The sequence below is a fragment of the Asparagus officinalis genome, chromosome 5, assembly GCF_001876935.1.
Source record: "Asparagus officinalis chromosome 5, Aspof.V1, whole genome shotgun sequence".
In the NCBI taxonomy this organism is placed as follows: domain Eukaryota; kingdom Viridiplantae; phylum Streptophyta; class Magnoliopsida; order Asparagales; family Asparagaceae; genus Asparagus; species Asparagus officinalis.
In genome coordinates, this window is record NC_033798.1 from 40,265,466 (window position 1) to 40,280,373 (window position 14,908).

Sequence of the window (14,908 nt, forward strand, 5' to 3'; positions counted from 1 at the left end):
CGTTTTTAAGGTTTAGATTGGAGATCTCTAGCAATCTCTCACTTCAATATGACGTTTTTGTTTCTAGATCGTCCACAGGGAAGCGAGAGGAGGCGGGAGAAAAATGGAGATACCAATGGAGGGGGGAGAAAAAAGAGGTGGAAAAAATGGATGGAAGGTGAATTGCGGTGATGGTAACCTAGCCCTTTTCCTTTCTCCGTAGCGGTTAAAAAAATTTAATGTGATTAACTAGGGTTTCTGGCAATTTCGGGGATAAGAGAGTCGAAATAGGGATTTTAGTTTACCTGACGTGGAACACGGTTTTATGTGGGCTTTTCCTGTCACGCCCCCAAAATGCACAGTTGATTTTGAGATGCATGTCAACCGCAACACGTGCACAAAGCATATGCTAAGCCTGCAGTGCACTTCTATATTACAATAAACTTCATTTTAACAGAAGCTTTATTGACAAATAAAGAAGTCTCAGAGCAAAACTACATTATCACAAGTTCACTCTAATGAGTCAAAAGACTTTTATTACATAAGCATTGTAGCATGACTAGTATAACTATAATTCCAACATAAAACACTCTAAAAGATTTTTCTCTTGTTCCAAAGCTCCGAGGTTTTGATAAAACTATCTAATTTTCATCTGAAAAAGATTGCAAAACAACGTGTGAGTTTACACATTTTGAAACAATACGAATGAACACTAAATACTTTTAAAAGCGTAATTATCCATCTAAATCCACACATGCAAAAACTTTCTCAGTTATCATACTAAGGCTACAAAAATGATAGCCCAGTAGTATGCGAATGCATATCAAATCAATATAAGTCAACTTGGGGACAGAATGTACCTAGAACTACCTTAGGTTGCCCCAAGGCCACTTCAGTTTTGCCAAAAATGTCACTTTAACACTGATCGGTACATTTAATACCGTACAGTAGGCTTAAATAAATTACTTTATTCCATAGTAGACTTCTGAGGATTTTTAATATTTAAAACACTTTTCTTTTTCCTCAAAGTATCGCTCATAATTTTCACTTATACGAAAAGCATTATAAATGCTTAAACACATTTGTAAACTTTTCTCATATCAATTTCATGAAAATAGAATATTCATGAATCTAAACTAATAGATAATTTATTTTTATCAAATAGAACTCTTTAATAAATGCATTTGAATAGTAAATTTAAAATGATATATTTTTATTTAGCTCATCTATTAAACAATATTTATCTTGTATAAGATAAATAGCTATCACATTCAAATTTATTAACAATTACTATAAATGAATAAATAACATGTCTGATCTATCATTTCTCGATACAAAAATAAAATTATAATTTAAATAATATATAATAGAAAATAACCAATGAGAAGAATATCTAATAGTAAACTTTATTTAACTAAGGGCTCAGAAGAATTTTTTTTCATTAAGTAGGTTTTATTTAGAAACATCTCGTTGTAGGTTTTTGGACCTAAAACCAACTTTTGATATTTCTATGGTCTAAGGGGTTTATTAAAAAATTGTTTATCTTTATTTTAAAGCAAAAAAATTAGACTTACATCAAAACTTCTAGTCTAAGGCCTAAGGTAAATATTTCACAATCAGTTCTTGTAAGAACTTGTTTTTATAAAGTTTTCAAATTAAAACTAATTTTCTACAACATGAATAATGTTGTAGAACTATTCTATCTTTAGGATTAGAAGTTAACTTTTTAGAAACTCAAGGTTTAGACTAAAGATCTTTGTTTCTTCTTTCAACCCCACGTTCAATCTCTAATTTCTCAATAAATTTGAACCCATTCAAGAAGGGATTTAGGATCGATGGTTGGGGTTTGAACTATTGGCGAAGGTCCGATCCAAGATTTGATCGAAGATCACTGGACATCGCCAGAGGTGACGCCGGTGGCCGGAAAAGGTACTATTTCCTTTCTCTTCTACAAGAATTCGTGACTAACAATAAAAATATAAATATAAATAAAACACTTACCTTGTTGAAGCTTTCCTCCTAAATTCCTTCCTTTAATTTTTCCAGAGCTCTATTTTCTCTTTTGGTTGTGTGCATGAAGCTATGATGGATTGATTACTTAGGGTTTCAAAGTCCCTTTGCATTCTATAACTCCTATCACATTTATTTCTATTTAGTACATTAAATTACCTAATTGAAACATGGGTTAGGGCAAGAGTTACAAAACCTTTGATTTTCTTCTTCTTCTTTTTTTCAAATGATTACAAAATGGTTCTCTACATCCTCCCCGCCTTAAAATAAGTTTCATCCTCGAAACTTCACATACCTTGGTTTTTAAAAAGTTGAGGATACTTTTGTCACATTTCATCTTCCAGTTACCATGTTGCTTCTCTTGCAGAGTGATTCTTCCATTGAACCTTCACATATCCAATAGTACGTCTCCTAAGAACTTGCTCCTTATGATCTACAATACGTTCCGAATGCTCCTCATATGTTAACTCTTCCTTTAGCTTAATGGGTTCTAGTTCTATAACTTGATCTGGATATCGAATAAATTTTATTAGTAAAGATACATGAAACACATTGTGGACTCCAGCTAAAGAAGGCGGTAAAGCAAGCTTATAAGTGACTTCACTAACACGCTGAAGAATTTTAAAAGGTCCCACAAATCTTGGACTCAGCTTTCCTCAGATTCCAAATCTTTTCACACCTCTTCTTGGTGACACCTTTAGAAATACATGATCACCTTCTTGAAATTCTAAGTCTCTCTTTCTCCGATCAGCATAACTCTTTTGTTTACTTTGTGTATTTCGGATATGCTCTCTTATCAAGTAAATTTTCTCTATAGCTTGTTGCACTAACTTAGGACCAAGAAGTTTCCTTTCTCCAACATCGTCCCAATGTATAGGTGAACGACACTTCCTTTCATATAGAGCTTCATATGATGCCATCTTAATGCTTGATTGGTAACTATTATTATATGCAAACTCTGCCAATGGTAAATGCTCCTCCCATGATCCTTTCAAATCAAGGATACAACATCTTAACATATCCTTGAGAGTTTGAATTGTTTTCTCAGATTGACCATCTGTTTGTGGATGATATGCTGAGCTAAAACAGAGTTTACTCTGAAGAATTTTATGTACACCTTTCAAATACTCTGATACGAATCTAGGATCTCTATCAGAGACTATCTCCATGAGTACACCATGAAGTTTCACTAATTCAGCAATATACAACTTCGCAAGCTTATCTAGGGAAAACTTCATATTGATTGGCAAGAAGTGAGCCAACTTAGTCAGACGATCCAATATGACCCATATAGCGTTATTACCTCTTGTAGATCTTGGTAATCCTGTGATAAAATCCATTACAATTTTCTCCCACTTCCACATTGGTTTGTCGAGATTTTGAGTTAATCCAGCTGGTCTGATGCTCTACTTTTACTTGCTAACATATTTTACACTCTGAAACATATTTGCTAATATCTCTCGTCATATTATTCCACTAGTATATCTCCTTCAAATCTTTATACATTTTAGTTCCACCAGGATGCATAGTATATCCAGAACGATGAGCCTCCTTCAAAATCTTCTTCTTCAATTCTGAATTCTTCAATTCCACCCGTATCATGGCTCCCCCTTTAGGAACTTGAAGTTTCGTTCAAGTTAGAACTTCCACGTGGCTTTGCTAGGAACCTGACCTTAACGTCTGATCAGAAACAACTCTTTCATCTCGTGTCTTGTTGTAGTCACCTTCTGCTCCAAAATGCAATCCTCTTTCAGCGGCTCTTCTCTATCAAACCATAAGTCTTCAACGTGCGGCAAGATCACTTTGTCATCACCCTCATCTTCCAACAATAGAGGCTTAAACAAGTTCAAGTGCTCGGCATTAATCACCGATTACATGCCTAAGTAAGGTGACAAATCTAGTTTGAAGGTGTTGTCACTGATCTGATCGAGAATCTAAAATGGACCGTATCGTATAGGCTTCAACTTTTTCCCTTCTCCATTTAGCCGCTCCTTACTCAACTTCAACCACACCATGTCACCTTTGCCAAAGTTACTTGGAACTCAATGTTGATCATGCTTCACCTCGTACTTAGCTTGTTATTTGTTCAATTAAGCTTCAATCGTAGCGTGAATATGTGCAATCTTCTCCAGAAATTGTTGAGCCCGTTATTTTTCACTCCCTTCCTTATTGTCGATCGTAGTTTCACTAGAAAACACAAGATCGAATGGACTTAGTGGTAAGAATCCATAGCACGTCTCAAACAGTGACTTTCCCGAAGATCCATGAATAGCCCGATTGAATGCAAACTGTAGATATGGTAAGCTCTCATCCCAAGTCTTAGGATGCCTGGAATTATACCCCCTCAACATGTGTACCATAGTTCAGTTGACTACCTCTATTTGTCCGTCTGTTTATGGATGAAAGGTCGTGCTCTTTTTTAATCTAGTGTCCATCAAACACCACAAAGAATCCCAAAAATACCCAAGAAACCAGCTATCCCGATCTGAAATAATCGAACTCGGCAATCCAAAGTGCTTCTACACATGCTCGAAGAACAACTGCGCTGCACCCGCTCCCGTCATGGTCTTCTTGTAAGGAATCAAGATCACCATCTTACTGAACCGATCCACCACAACGTGCAAATAGTCATGCCCGCGGTTGGTCATTGGCAACCCTCCTAAAAAATCCATAGAGATGCTCTCCCATAGTCTAGAAAGCACTGGTAATAGTAGGTACAATCCCCGCTTCCTGTTAGAAGGCTTCGAAATGCAACATAGCTTACACCCTCCAACGTACTTGGTAACATCCTCTAGCATCTTCAGCCAAAAGACATTGTATCGTAGATTGAGAAGTGTCTTCTGGATCCTAAAATGACCCTGCACACGCGATGTATATGCCTCTCTAACCCACTGCAACCTATCACCATCCTCCAGAATGCAAAGCGATGTCCTATGATATAACAAGCCATCCTCTCCAAGCTTTTACTCCCCCCTTCGACCAGACTTCACATGCTCGAACACGCTACTGAAGTCTTTACTGGATATGTACATCTACACATACTCCAAAGGAACGAAGGGTTGAATACGTATCCCCACCAATAAAGCCCTCACTAACGGTCGAGGTAACATATCGGCCAACTTGTTAGTCATCCCCTTCTTATACCTAATGATGATGTTGAACGCCATCAAATAGGACATCCACTTCATGTCGTGCCTGTTGTAGCTTCGTCTGGGCATATAGAAACTCTAATAGCTTGTGATCCGAGTGCACAACAATCTCTTTACCCAACAAATACACCCTCCAATGCTTGAACGCCTAATAAAGTATATAAAACTCCATGTTGTAGGTAGGGTAGTTATAAATAGCACCCGTGAACATCTCAGAATGGTACCCCCACCGGATTCCCATCCTATCAACACAACGCCCATAGCATAGCTAGAAGCGTCGGTCTCTACCTCGAAGGTCCTCTGTAAATTAGGCAACACCGACACCGGTGCCACCAAGATCTTCCTTTTCAGCAACTGAAAAGCCTTCTCATACGTCCTCCCCCACTCGAACTGAACCTTCATCTTTGTAAGGCCATGTAAAGGTGCCGCATAAGTCAAAAAATATCGAATAAACTTGCGCAAATATTGGCAAGCCCCTATGAAGCTTCTCACCTCCGTCACTATCCCTAGGTGTAAGCCACTTCGTGATCACCGCCACCTTGCCTGGATCTATCTTCCGCTGGCCCTTTCCTACGATGAAGATGAGATATACCAACTCATCCTTTCCAAATTCACACTTCTTCTTATTGAGCTTCAATTGTCCATTCTACAACACTTTAAACACCTTCTCGACATGAACAATATGCTCCGCCTAGGTCCTGTTATACACCAAGATATCATCGAGGTAAACTATCACAAAATCCTCTATAAAAGGTCATAATAAATCATTCAAGAGTCTCATAAAGGTCACTGGAGCATTGCATAATCTGAACGGTATCACCAACCACTCAAACAGGCCTTGCTTGGTCTTGAATGCAGACTTCCAAGTGTCATCCTCCCGAATCCTCACCTGATGGTAACCAGACTTTATATCCAACTTCATGAAAAACCTCGCTCCCTCCAAGTGGTCTATAAGATCATTGATCCGTGGTAGTGGGTAACGATTCTTGACAGTTATCTTGTTGATCGCCCAGTAATCCACACACATGCGCTAGCCTCCATCCTTCTTGGGCACCAACAATACTGGCGACCCGCAAGGTAAACAACTCGGCACTATCAGTCTTGTCTCCAGAAGCTCCTGAACCTACTTCTTTATCTCCTCAGACTCCTGCACAGATGTGCGGTATAGACCTATATTCGGTAAGGAACTCTCGCCTATCAGCATAATCTCATGCTCCACACCCCGTCATGGTAGTAGTCCCGTGATCTCTAAAAACAAGTCTGTATACTTGGCCTTCAACCTGTCAAGATCTCCTTTCTGAAGCTTGCTCAAGGTGGTCAAGCATATCCTACTCAGCTACTCCTCACAAGACCTAATGATAACAATACAAACTTCTTGCTCACATTCACTAGCCTCTTTGCCTGAGTCACCATCACCAAGCTAGTTGTTTTCGTTGAAAACTGCCTTCATCATTGATTTTATTAAACTTCAATCGTTACAAATGAATTCAAATAACGAAAATAAAACAATTACAACTCTCTTGAAAATAAACACAAGATCCGTTTATCGTCTCTTTCTTGTGTGGGTTCTTCGTCGGTGCCGGGGTTTATCCGTGGACGACCGCGAATCAGATCCGATTAACGGAAAATTGGGCAGAGCTTCTACCTCACTAAGGGGGTATTTGCTTGGAGCCCTGAAATCGACCAAGCGAAATCAGTAGCTCTTCTCGAGATTAAGACAAAGCCTAATCTCAAGGAATGGACGTGCGGGGCTTCAGATCCTTCGAATGACTTCTCCTTCGTGCTGAAGTTCGCCGAGATCTCATTGGCCTTGGCTGAAATTTCATGCTCCTTGACTCTTCAATCCAGCAGCACCTCATCCTCTTGATAAAATTCCAGATCAGCAAAATGGAGGCCTTTGACTCATATTTATAGGCCTCGGATGCGGTTATTTGGATGAGAACAAGTGATTTGGCTCTGTCTTTAGTTAACAACAGTCTAATCACATTTGGGGATTATATCAAGTCAGTTAGGAACCCCTAGATTAGATAAATCCTGTGAAAAACAGCTTTAAAACTGCCAAAATGCGTGATTGGGCCCCAGACTACGCAGCGCGGGTCAGACAGATCCGACCCACGCTTGCGCGGGTCGGAATCATCCGACCAGCACTTGCACGGGTCGGAATCAACCGACCCGCGCTTGCGCGGGTCGGTCTGTTCCGTCCTGCGCTAGCGCGAGTCCGTCGCTTTTGCCGAACTTTTTCTTCCGAGACTTGTTCTTTTGTCATTTCGTGTATTTGGTGGACTTGTTGACTTGTACGCTTCGTTACGGGACTGATCGTCGAACGCGCGTTGGTTGACGTGTGCACGTTGGTTGACGCGCGTGTGTTGACCGATGCGTGCGAGCTGATTAAAGCGCATGTGTTGGCCGACGCGCACGAACTGGTTGACGTGCGCGTGGTTACCGACGCGCACGAACTGATTGACAATGCGCACGAACTGGTTGACGTGCGCGTGTTGACCGACGCACACGAGCTGATTGACGTGCACATGTTGACCGACGTGCGCAAGCTGATTCACACGCGTGTGTTGACCGACGCGCGCGAGCTGATTGACGCGCGCGTGTCGATTGAGTGAGCCTTCTTGACTCGTCCACTCTTTGTTTTGAGTTGCATGCAGGAACTTATAGATAATTTTAGATGCCTACAGATACCCCCTCCAAAGTGTTTCAGACTCATTCTTTTATAGAGGCGTCTGAAATGCTTTGGATGTGATGGACCCCCACCTTCAGTCGGTGTTAAAGGACCTACAACTGGTTTCAATTCTTGACTTATCCATATTTCAGTCTATTCTGAATTTTGTTGAATAGCTAAAAAAAATTTCTCGGTGCTGCGTTTATCGTCTGACCGTTGTTGAAGCCTTGAACCGGAATTGGTAAATAGATTTTGGCTCGTGTCATTGAGTTGACTTTCGAACTAATTATCTACATCGCTACGCGTTGACTAGCATTGACTTGGGGCTACGTGTTGACTGGCGTTGACCCCAGGGTTTTGCTTCGATCTGAGGAAGACCAGTTTATACTCGTATACTCTTGGGAGTTCGGGAATTAGTTTAACCTCGTGTACCCGTTGGAGGTTGCCGGGCTATCCTTAAGAATTATTATACATAATATTCTCTAGGAACTTCCTGTTAAAATAAAACAGTTTAGACTCGTGTACCCATTGGAGTATGCGTGGGACCCGAACATCCCGAAAGTGAGCGGAATGCTTCAAAGTTATCCGAAAATATAAGATTAGCTCTCGAAAATTTCGATAATAGGCGAAAACGTCACAAAGATACCGGAAATATGAAATCGGATCCCAAATATACTGAACATGATCGAAATGCCACGGAATTACCCAAAAATATGAAACTGGGTCCCGAATATCCTGAACATGATCGAAATGCCGTGAGATCACCCGATAATATAAAATTGGGTCCTGAATATTCTGAAAATAGGCGAAATGCCATGAACCCACCCAAAAATTTAAAACTGGGTCTCGAATATTCCGAACATGAGCGAAAATACCGCGAAATCACCCAAAAATATAAAGTTGGGTCCCAAGCATTCTGAATATGAGCAAAATGCCGCAAAATCACCCGAAAACATGAAAGTGGGTCCCGAACATTCCAAAATGCTGTGAAAGTATCCAGGAGTATGAAATTGGACCCCGAACATTCCGAAAATGGTTGAAAACAGGCGAAAATACTACAAAACCAGCGCCGAGATGGGTCTGACCCGCGTTCACGCGGGTCAGATGGATCCGACCTGCGTGATCGTGGGTCGGATTAATCCGACCCGCGAGCACACGGGTCGGGCACAAATCCAACCTGCAGAACGCTGGTCGGGGGAGATGTAAAGGGGGTTAAAATCCCCCATTTCTTCTTCTTCTCTTCTTCGGTTCCAGCTCTTCTCCCCTCTCAAATTTTCGGTTGTCTCCTTCTTCCCCTAGCTTCCTTCATTCAAGAACTCCTCCAGCTCAAGAGTTCTCATCAAGATCAAAGTTTCCCCTTTTAAATTCCCTATCTCCTCCTTCCTCTCCTCTTCCAATTCGAAGTCGAGCAAAAGGGAAGATCGAGACTTAGGGTTTCACGAATTTGAGATCTTCTTCCCCCTTCAAGCTTCAGAACTTGGGTAAGTCTTTTTTCATGGCTTTAATTCCCTTACTTTGATTTTAGTTAGTTCCTCAAGCTTTGATTCAATGATTGAAACCTTAGTTCTTGAATTTGGGCAAAAAACCGAAATTTGGTTGAACTTTGGGTGATGGCCGAATTTTCGGCTTTGGTTGTGTTCCTGATTTGATATTGTAGTCCCCAACTCTTTAATCTTGGGGAAAAATGAATTTTGGACTTGGGGTTTGAGAAGTTGGCCGAAATTCTTTGAGCTCTATTCTTGAATTTGTGCAAAAAACCGAATCTTGATGGGATTTTGTTGATGGCCGACTGAGTTCTTGTTCAACCTGTTCATATCCGAAAATTTTGTTGAGCTTTTGGTCAATTGGTGTTAGTTGAATGTGTGGTCGAACAGCTCTTCGAACCTGTACATGACCCGACTCTTGACCGAACTCTTGTATGGTTTGAACTTGTATATGATTCGAATTCGAACTTGCATATAGCCGAGCTCTTGTGTATGATTGAATTCGTATGTAACTGAATTATTGTATATGATTGAACTCTTGTATGGTTCGAACTTGTACATGATTGAACTCGTATGTGACTGAATCAAAACTTGTATGTGGTCGAAATAATTTGAATCCAAACTTGTGTATGGCTCGAGAACCTTATATGCCTTGAATTCGAGCTACTCTTGTATATGATTGAGTTCTTGTATATGCCTTGAATTTGTATTTGGATATGGCCGAGAATTGACTTGAACTCGAACTTGGATATGATCTATGTATGAGGCGCTTAGTTTGATTGACTTGAATATTTAATTTTCCTTTAACTTGAATCGAGAAAGTCGTATAGGTTTAATTAGACCCTTAACTGGAAAATTCTATTTTGTAGAATTTCAATTAAAGATTCGCAATTTTCCTTTTAGTCTTTCAACTCATGTATCTCGATTCCTGATCTGACTGAGCTGTTGATCTTTATTACAGATTAGCCATGTCGACGAGGAGATCACGCCTCCTGAGGAGTCGCTCGGCTACTAAGTCACCCGAGAGGGAGCGTCCGTCTTTTACCAGTAAACCTTTGTAATTTCTTGTTTATGAACATAATTTCCTGCTTATGAATTCAATCTTCATTATGTCATATTGCATATTGCATCCCCTCTCTGTCCTCCTTGGTGAGGCAGTCGGGAAGAGCTGATATCCTCCTTTGTGAGGGTGGATACTTCTATATTACATCCCCGCTCTGTTCTCCTTGGTGAGATAGTTGGGAAGAGTTGATGTTCTTCTTTGTGGGGGTGGATGCTTATCGGATACGTTTTGCTTGGTCAAAACGCATCCTAAGGCAATATGGGGCAATTTTTTGCCGTATTACGTTTCTTAGATAGGGTGCATCACCGCGTTATTTGCCTGAAAATGTATGTTATCTTGTGAGTTCGTAATACTGCTAAAATCGTCTCGCCAATTACAAGATGATGACTCTATTTTACAGATTGGTGAAAAGAATTCAACCCCCTGTATTGTATTGATATTTCTTCATAAATGTGTTTAACAAATACGCATTATGTGTTTCAGTTGAATATCCTGCGACGCCGTTTTCCCTATTCGAGATAGATGGCCACAGGAGTAGATATTACGCAGCTGTTGATAATCCGGTGTTTATTCCTTCCACTCCTCAATTCGCTTTGGACCTCCCAGATGAATTCTGTAAGTTAGTACGGGAGGGGGGTCATCGCATCACGCGCCAGTTAATTACAGACACGCCATTTGCTGAAGATACGGATCCCGATCATCCTTTAAGGAAGACACATTACCTGTTTGGCGATTCTATGAGGGATCTAGATGTCATAAAGCTCGAAGATGACCGGTGGTTACACAGTGACAACACAACTTGCTTATACCTTCCCCCGTTTCCTCATCATTGTTCGTTAACAGAATTACGAGGGCAGGCGGTTACACGACAGATGCCCTGTGTTGGCCTTCTTGTTTTGATGATGTTTAACAAACAATTTATCACTAATGTTGTTTATCTAGTATTTGTGTTTTCTTATTTATTATAGACAAACAACGTGTTGGAGGATGGATGGAATAGAGCTTCAACGATCATACCCAATGGAGGTTGGTGGAATAGTGGTTGAAGCTATGCAAATTCAAGTTGAAGATCCAAGTTCAAGCTTCGTCCGCAAAATTACCAAGAAGAGCTTATTGAAGATCAAGATCTAGCTTGGGTAACTTAGTTTAGGTTTTATATTATGTGTGTTAAGTACCTTAAGCTCAATATCATATACACACACGTATTTGGTTTCTATGTATATATATAGTTATATATATACATGCATGGTTTTGAGTTTTCATGCTTTGGACACACTTGCAAAATACATGAGTTTTCACAAATAGAAATTCAATTTGAGAAATTCTTTTTCTAACATGTTTGTTTTCATGCTTATAAATATTTCGCAAAGTTTCATCAAGTTTGGAATTGATTTGTTATGTTTAATGGAATTTACAAAATCATGTTTTTCATTCGTGCATGTTCGTGCATGTTTTACAAAACAGATGAGTTTTTATAAATGGGAAGTGATATTCAAGAAATTCTTTCTTTAACATGTTTATCTACATGTTTAGAAACTTTCCTCAAAATTTTACTATTTTTGGAGTTGATTTACTATGCCCAATTGATTTTACAAAATCGTGTATGTCTGCAGTTTTTCAGAAACTGTAAATCTGTGTTCAAACATTTATTTCTCTCAACTGAGAAAGGCTTTTTCAGAAATTCTTTCTCTAACATGTCATGCTACATGTCTATAACCTTATCACAAAATTTCATATTTTTTGGAGCTGCTTTACTATTTTTAATTGATTTTACAAAACTAAAACGCAGTGCTACAGTACCCACGGTCGACCGGTACAGTCGACCACCAAACTCTCTGGACGTGGTTACTGTAGCACAACGGCTATATTTTCCAGGTTTTGATATATCCATTATTTTGTCTTTTTGCTTGGTTTTCTTGGGTTTTTGGGCTTGTTTCATGAGCCTATATATACTCCATGCCATCATACTTCTAAGGGTACTCAAGAAATGTTTTAAACAAGTTTAAAGAGTTTTAAACAAGGGTTTAAGTGTGTTTTAGTGTTTGTTTGGTTTGAAGATTGTTTTCACAAGTGGAGGAGATCATCTTCTTGTTTGGGCTCCAATCTCCATCTCTCCATCTTGTTATCTATTGGAGAAGTTTTCTAAACTCTATCTAGCTTTACATTTGCTTAGTTATTTGATTATCATTCTTTAAAGCTAGTTTTTTATATTGAGTTTAGATTTGATTATATTATCTCATTATTACACACACCCACTTAAGCTTATTGTATTTGCATACATAGTATATTAGGGTTGTGAGAGATTGTAACATTGAGTTATGCTTAATTGTGTTCTCATCTATTGTAGAGAACAAATTTATATTTGTTACATTGTGAGTGGTGTAAGGTTTTCGGTGAGCTAGAAAACCGAGTGTGTTGTGAAGTTTTCGGTGAACTAGAAAACCGAGTGTGAGGAGTGAATGTTGTTCGGTGAGCGTTGAAAACCGACACTGTGAGGTGTAAACGTTATTCGGGTGAGCGTAGAAAACCCGGTTGTGATAGTGGATTTCTCCCCGGGAGTGGGGAGCGGAGATGTAGGACGGAAGGTCCGAACTCCGTGATCATATAGTGTGTTTGAGTGTGCTTTGGCGTTCATTTATATTTATGTTCATATCTTATATCGCCATTGTCCATAGCTCATTGTTTATATGATCCACTATCTAGTTCATATTGTTTACCCCTTGTGTTAGTTTATATATCCTTGCATATATATATAATTCATCATATAGGATATATCTCATTGTTTACATTGCTTATCCTAGCTCATATATCTTGTGGTATTTCATACTTGCTAGGATAACTTGTTAATTAATTTTAATTGGCATTTAATCGGATTAGATTAGCATAAGACCCTAATCACCCCCCTCTAGGGTCTAACACCCTGGACTTTGACAGAAGAGCACACCAATATCCCTTGCAGATACGTCACCAGCCATTCACTCCTGGGCTCCAATGGCAGGAAACATATTACAGGGTTACACCCCGGTGTGATGGGATTGGAGGACCCGCCTAAAGGGGAACTACCTATAATAGCTCGCACCGTGAAGAATCACCTTGCTGAGCTAGGGCATGAGCTACCTATCGAAAATTACCGGTGCTTTGGTTGGTCTCATTCTTTAGACAAAGCATGGTGGGGCCGGATGACAAATTATGTCCTCCACCGGTGGGGTGCCGAGTTGAAGTTGATAAGATTGTATGAAGCTATTCGGGCCACCCAATATGGATTACCGGTGAGCGCTCTTCACTTCATGGGGTTAATAGAGCTGTACAATCCAGATACTAGCACCTTTCTCACACGGAACGGAGAATTAGGATTACCTTTTCATGAGATGCACAAAGTCTCCAGACTGCAACTGGGAGATATACCGTATCAGGAATATTTTCCCTCCAACTGGAAGCTATATCAGTTGCAGACCCACAAGCTCGCTTGATATGACATGTTATAGGAACTCACGTGTCATTATCAGATTGCTTTAGCCGGCACTAACCCGGTTGCGAGGAAGAAGTCTCCTCAAATAAGCTTGAAACAATTCTCTTGCTATTTATTTAAGAACTTGGAGAAACTTTATGAGGAAGTTTGTGAGTTGCAACCGCTGACTTCCCCGGAGATTAATAGATTGATTGAGAAGTGTGGTGCCCGCTCCCTTACTATCGCGAGTGCTCAAGACAAATTCCTTGCGGGAACTAAATTCAAAACCTTTTTATGGTACGCCCAGAAGCCCATTCATCCTAAAACTTTATAGGCTGGTTACATAGCACTCTGGTTGAAGAAGTGTGTAGTACCATATCAGACCTCAGATGCCTTGCCGATAGAGGTACTATTCCCGGCTGTCCAGCTTGCTTATGGAAGAAGTCTATCTCTTTTACCAGCAATGATCGCCGACATACATCGCGGGCTTCGTCAGTTGGTCACAGCTTTTACTCAAATTGATGAGACCCCATCCATGAAGATCCCTATGGCGAAGGCAGAGCTCCCTTACACCTACCTGATGGGGTGGCTGGTTCTTCATCGCCCTGATCTGATGTTGCCCCTACTAATGCGAATCTATCTACTCCTCTGCTACAATTGTTCGAAGGGTGTAGGTGGAAAGCTCGGGACCTCTCGGAAGTCAGAAAGAGTTTGCATACACACAAGGGCTGGGTAATCAACCCATATCTCCCTCGAGCAAATATGGTGGGATGCTTACTGACATAGAAGTGCCCAGAACCGATCAGACTTCTCTCGATATTGGGTATTTCAGGTGGCTCATGAATATAAGGCCTGGCTATCTTCTTTTTCTAGTAAAGGGGTGCTGTTATTTGGAGCCCTATTTGCCGTGCTGGTTCGCCCGTCAATTCGGGTATGACCAGTTATATGTCGGGAATCCGAACCAACAGTTCCATACTCGCGGTGGACTAGTGGACGGTATTCACGCTTGGCTATGGAATGTGACGAGCTGTACTGGCGCCAAGTTCAGTCTTCTGAATACCGATCGCTACTTAGAGCTCACATATTTATACTGCAAATGGATTG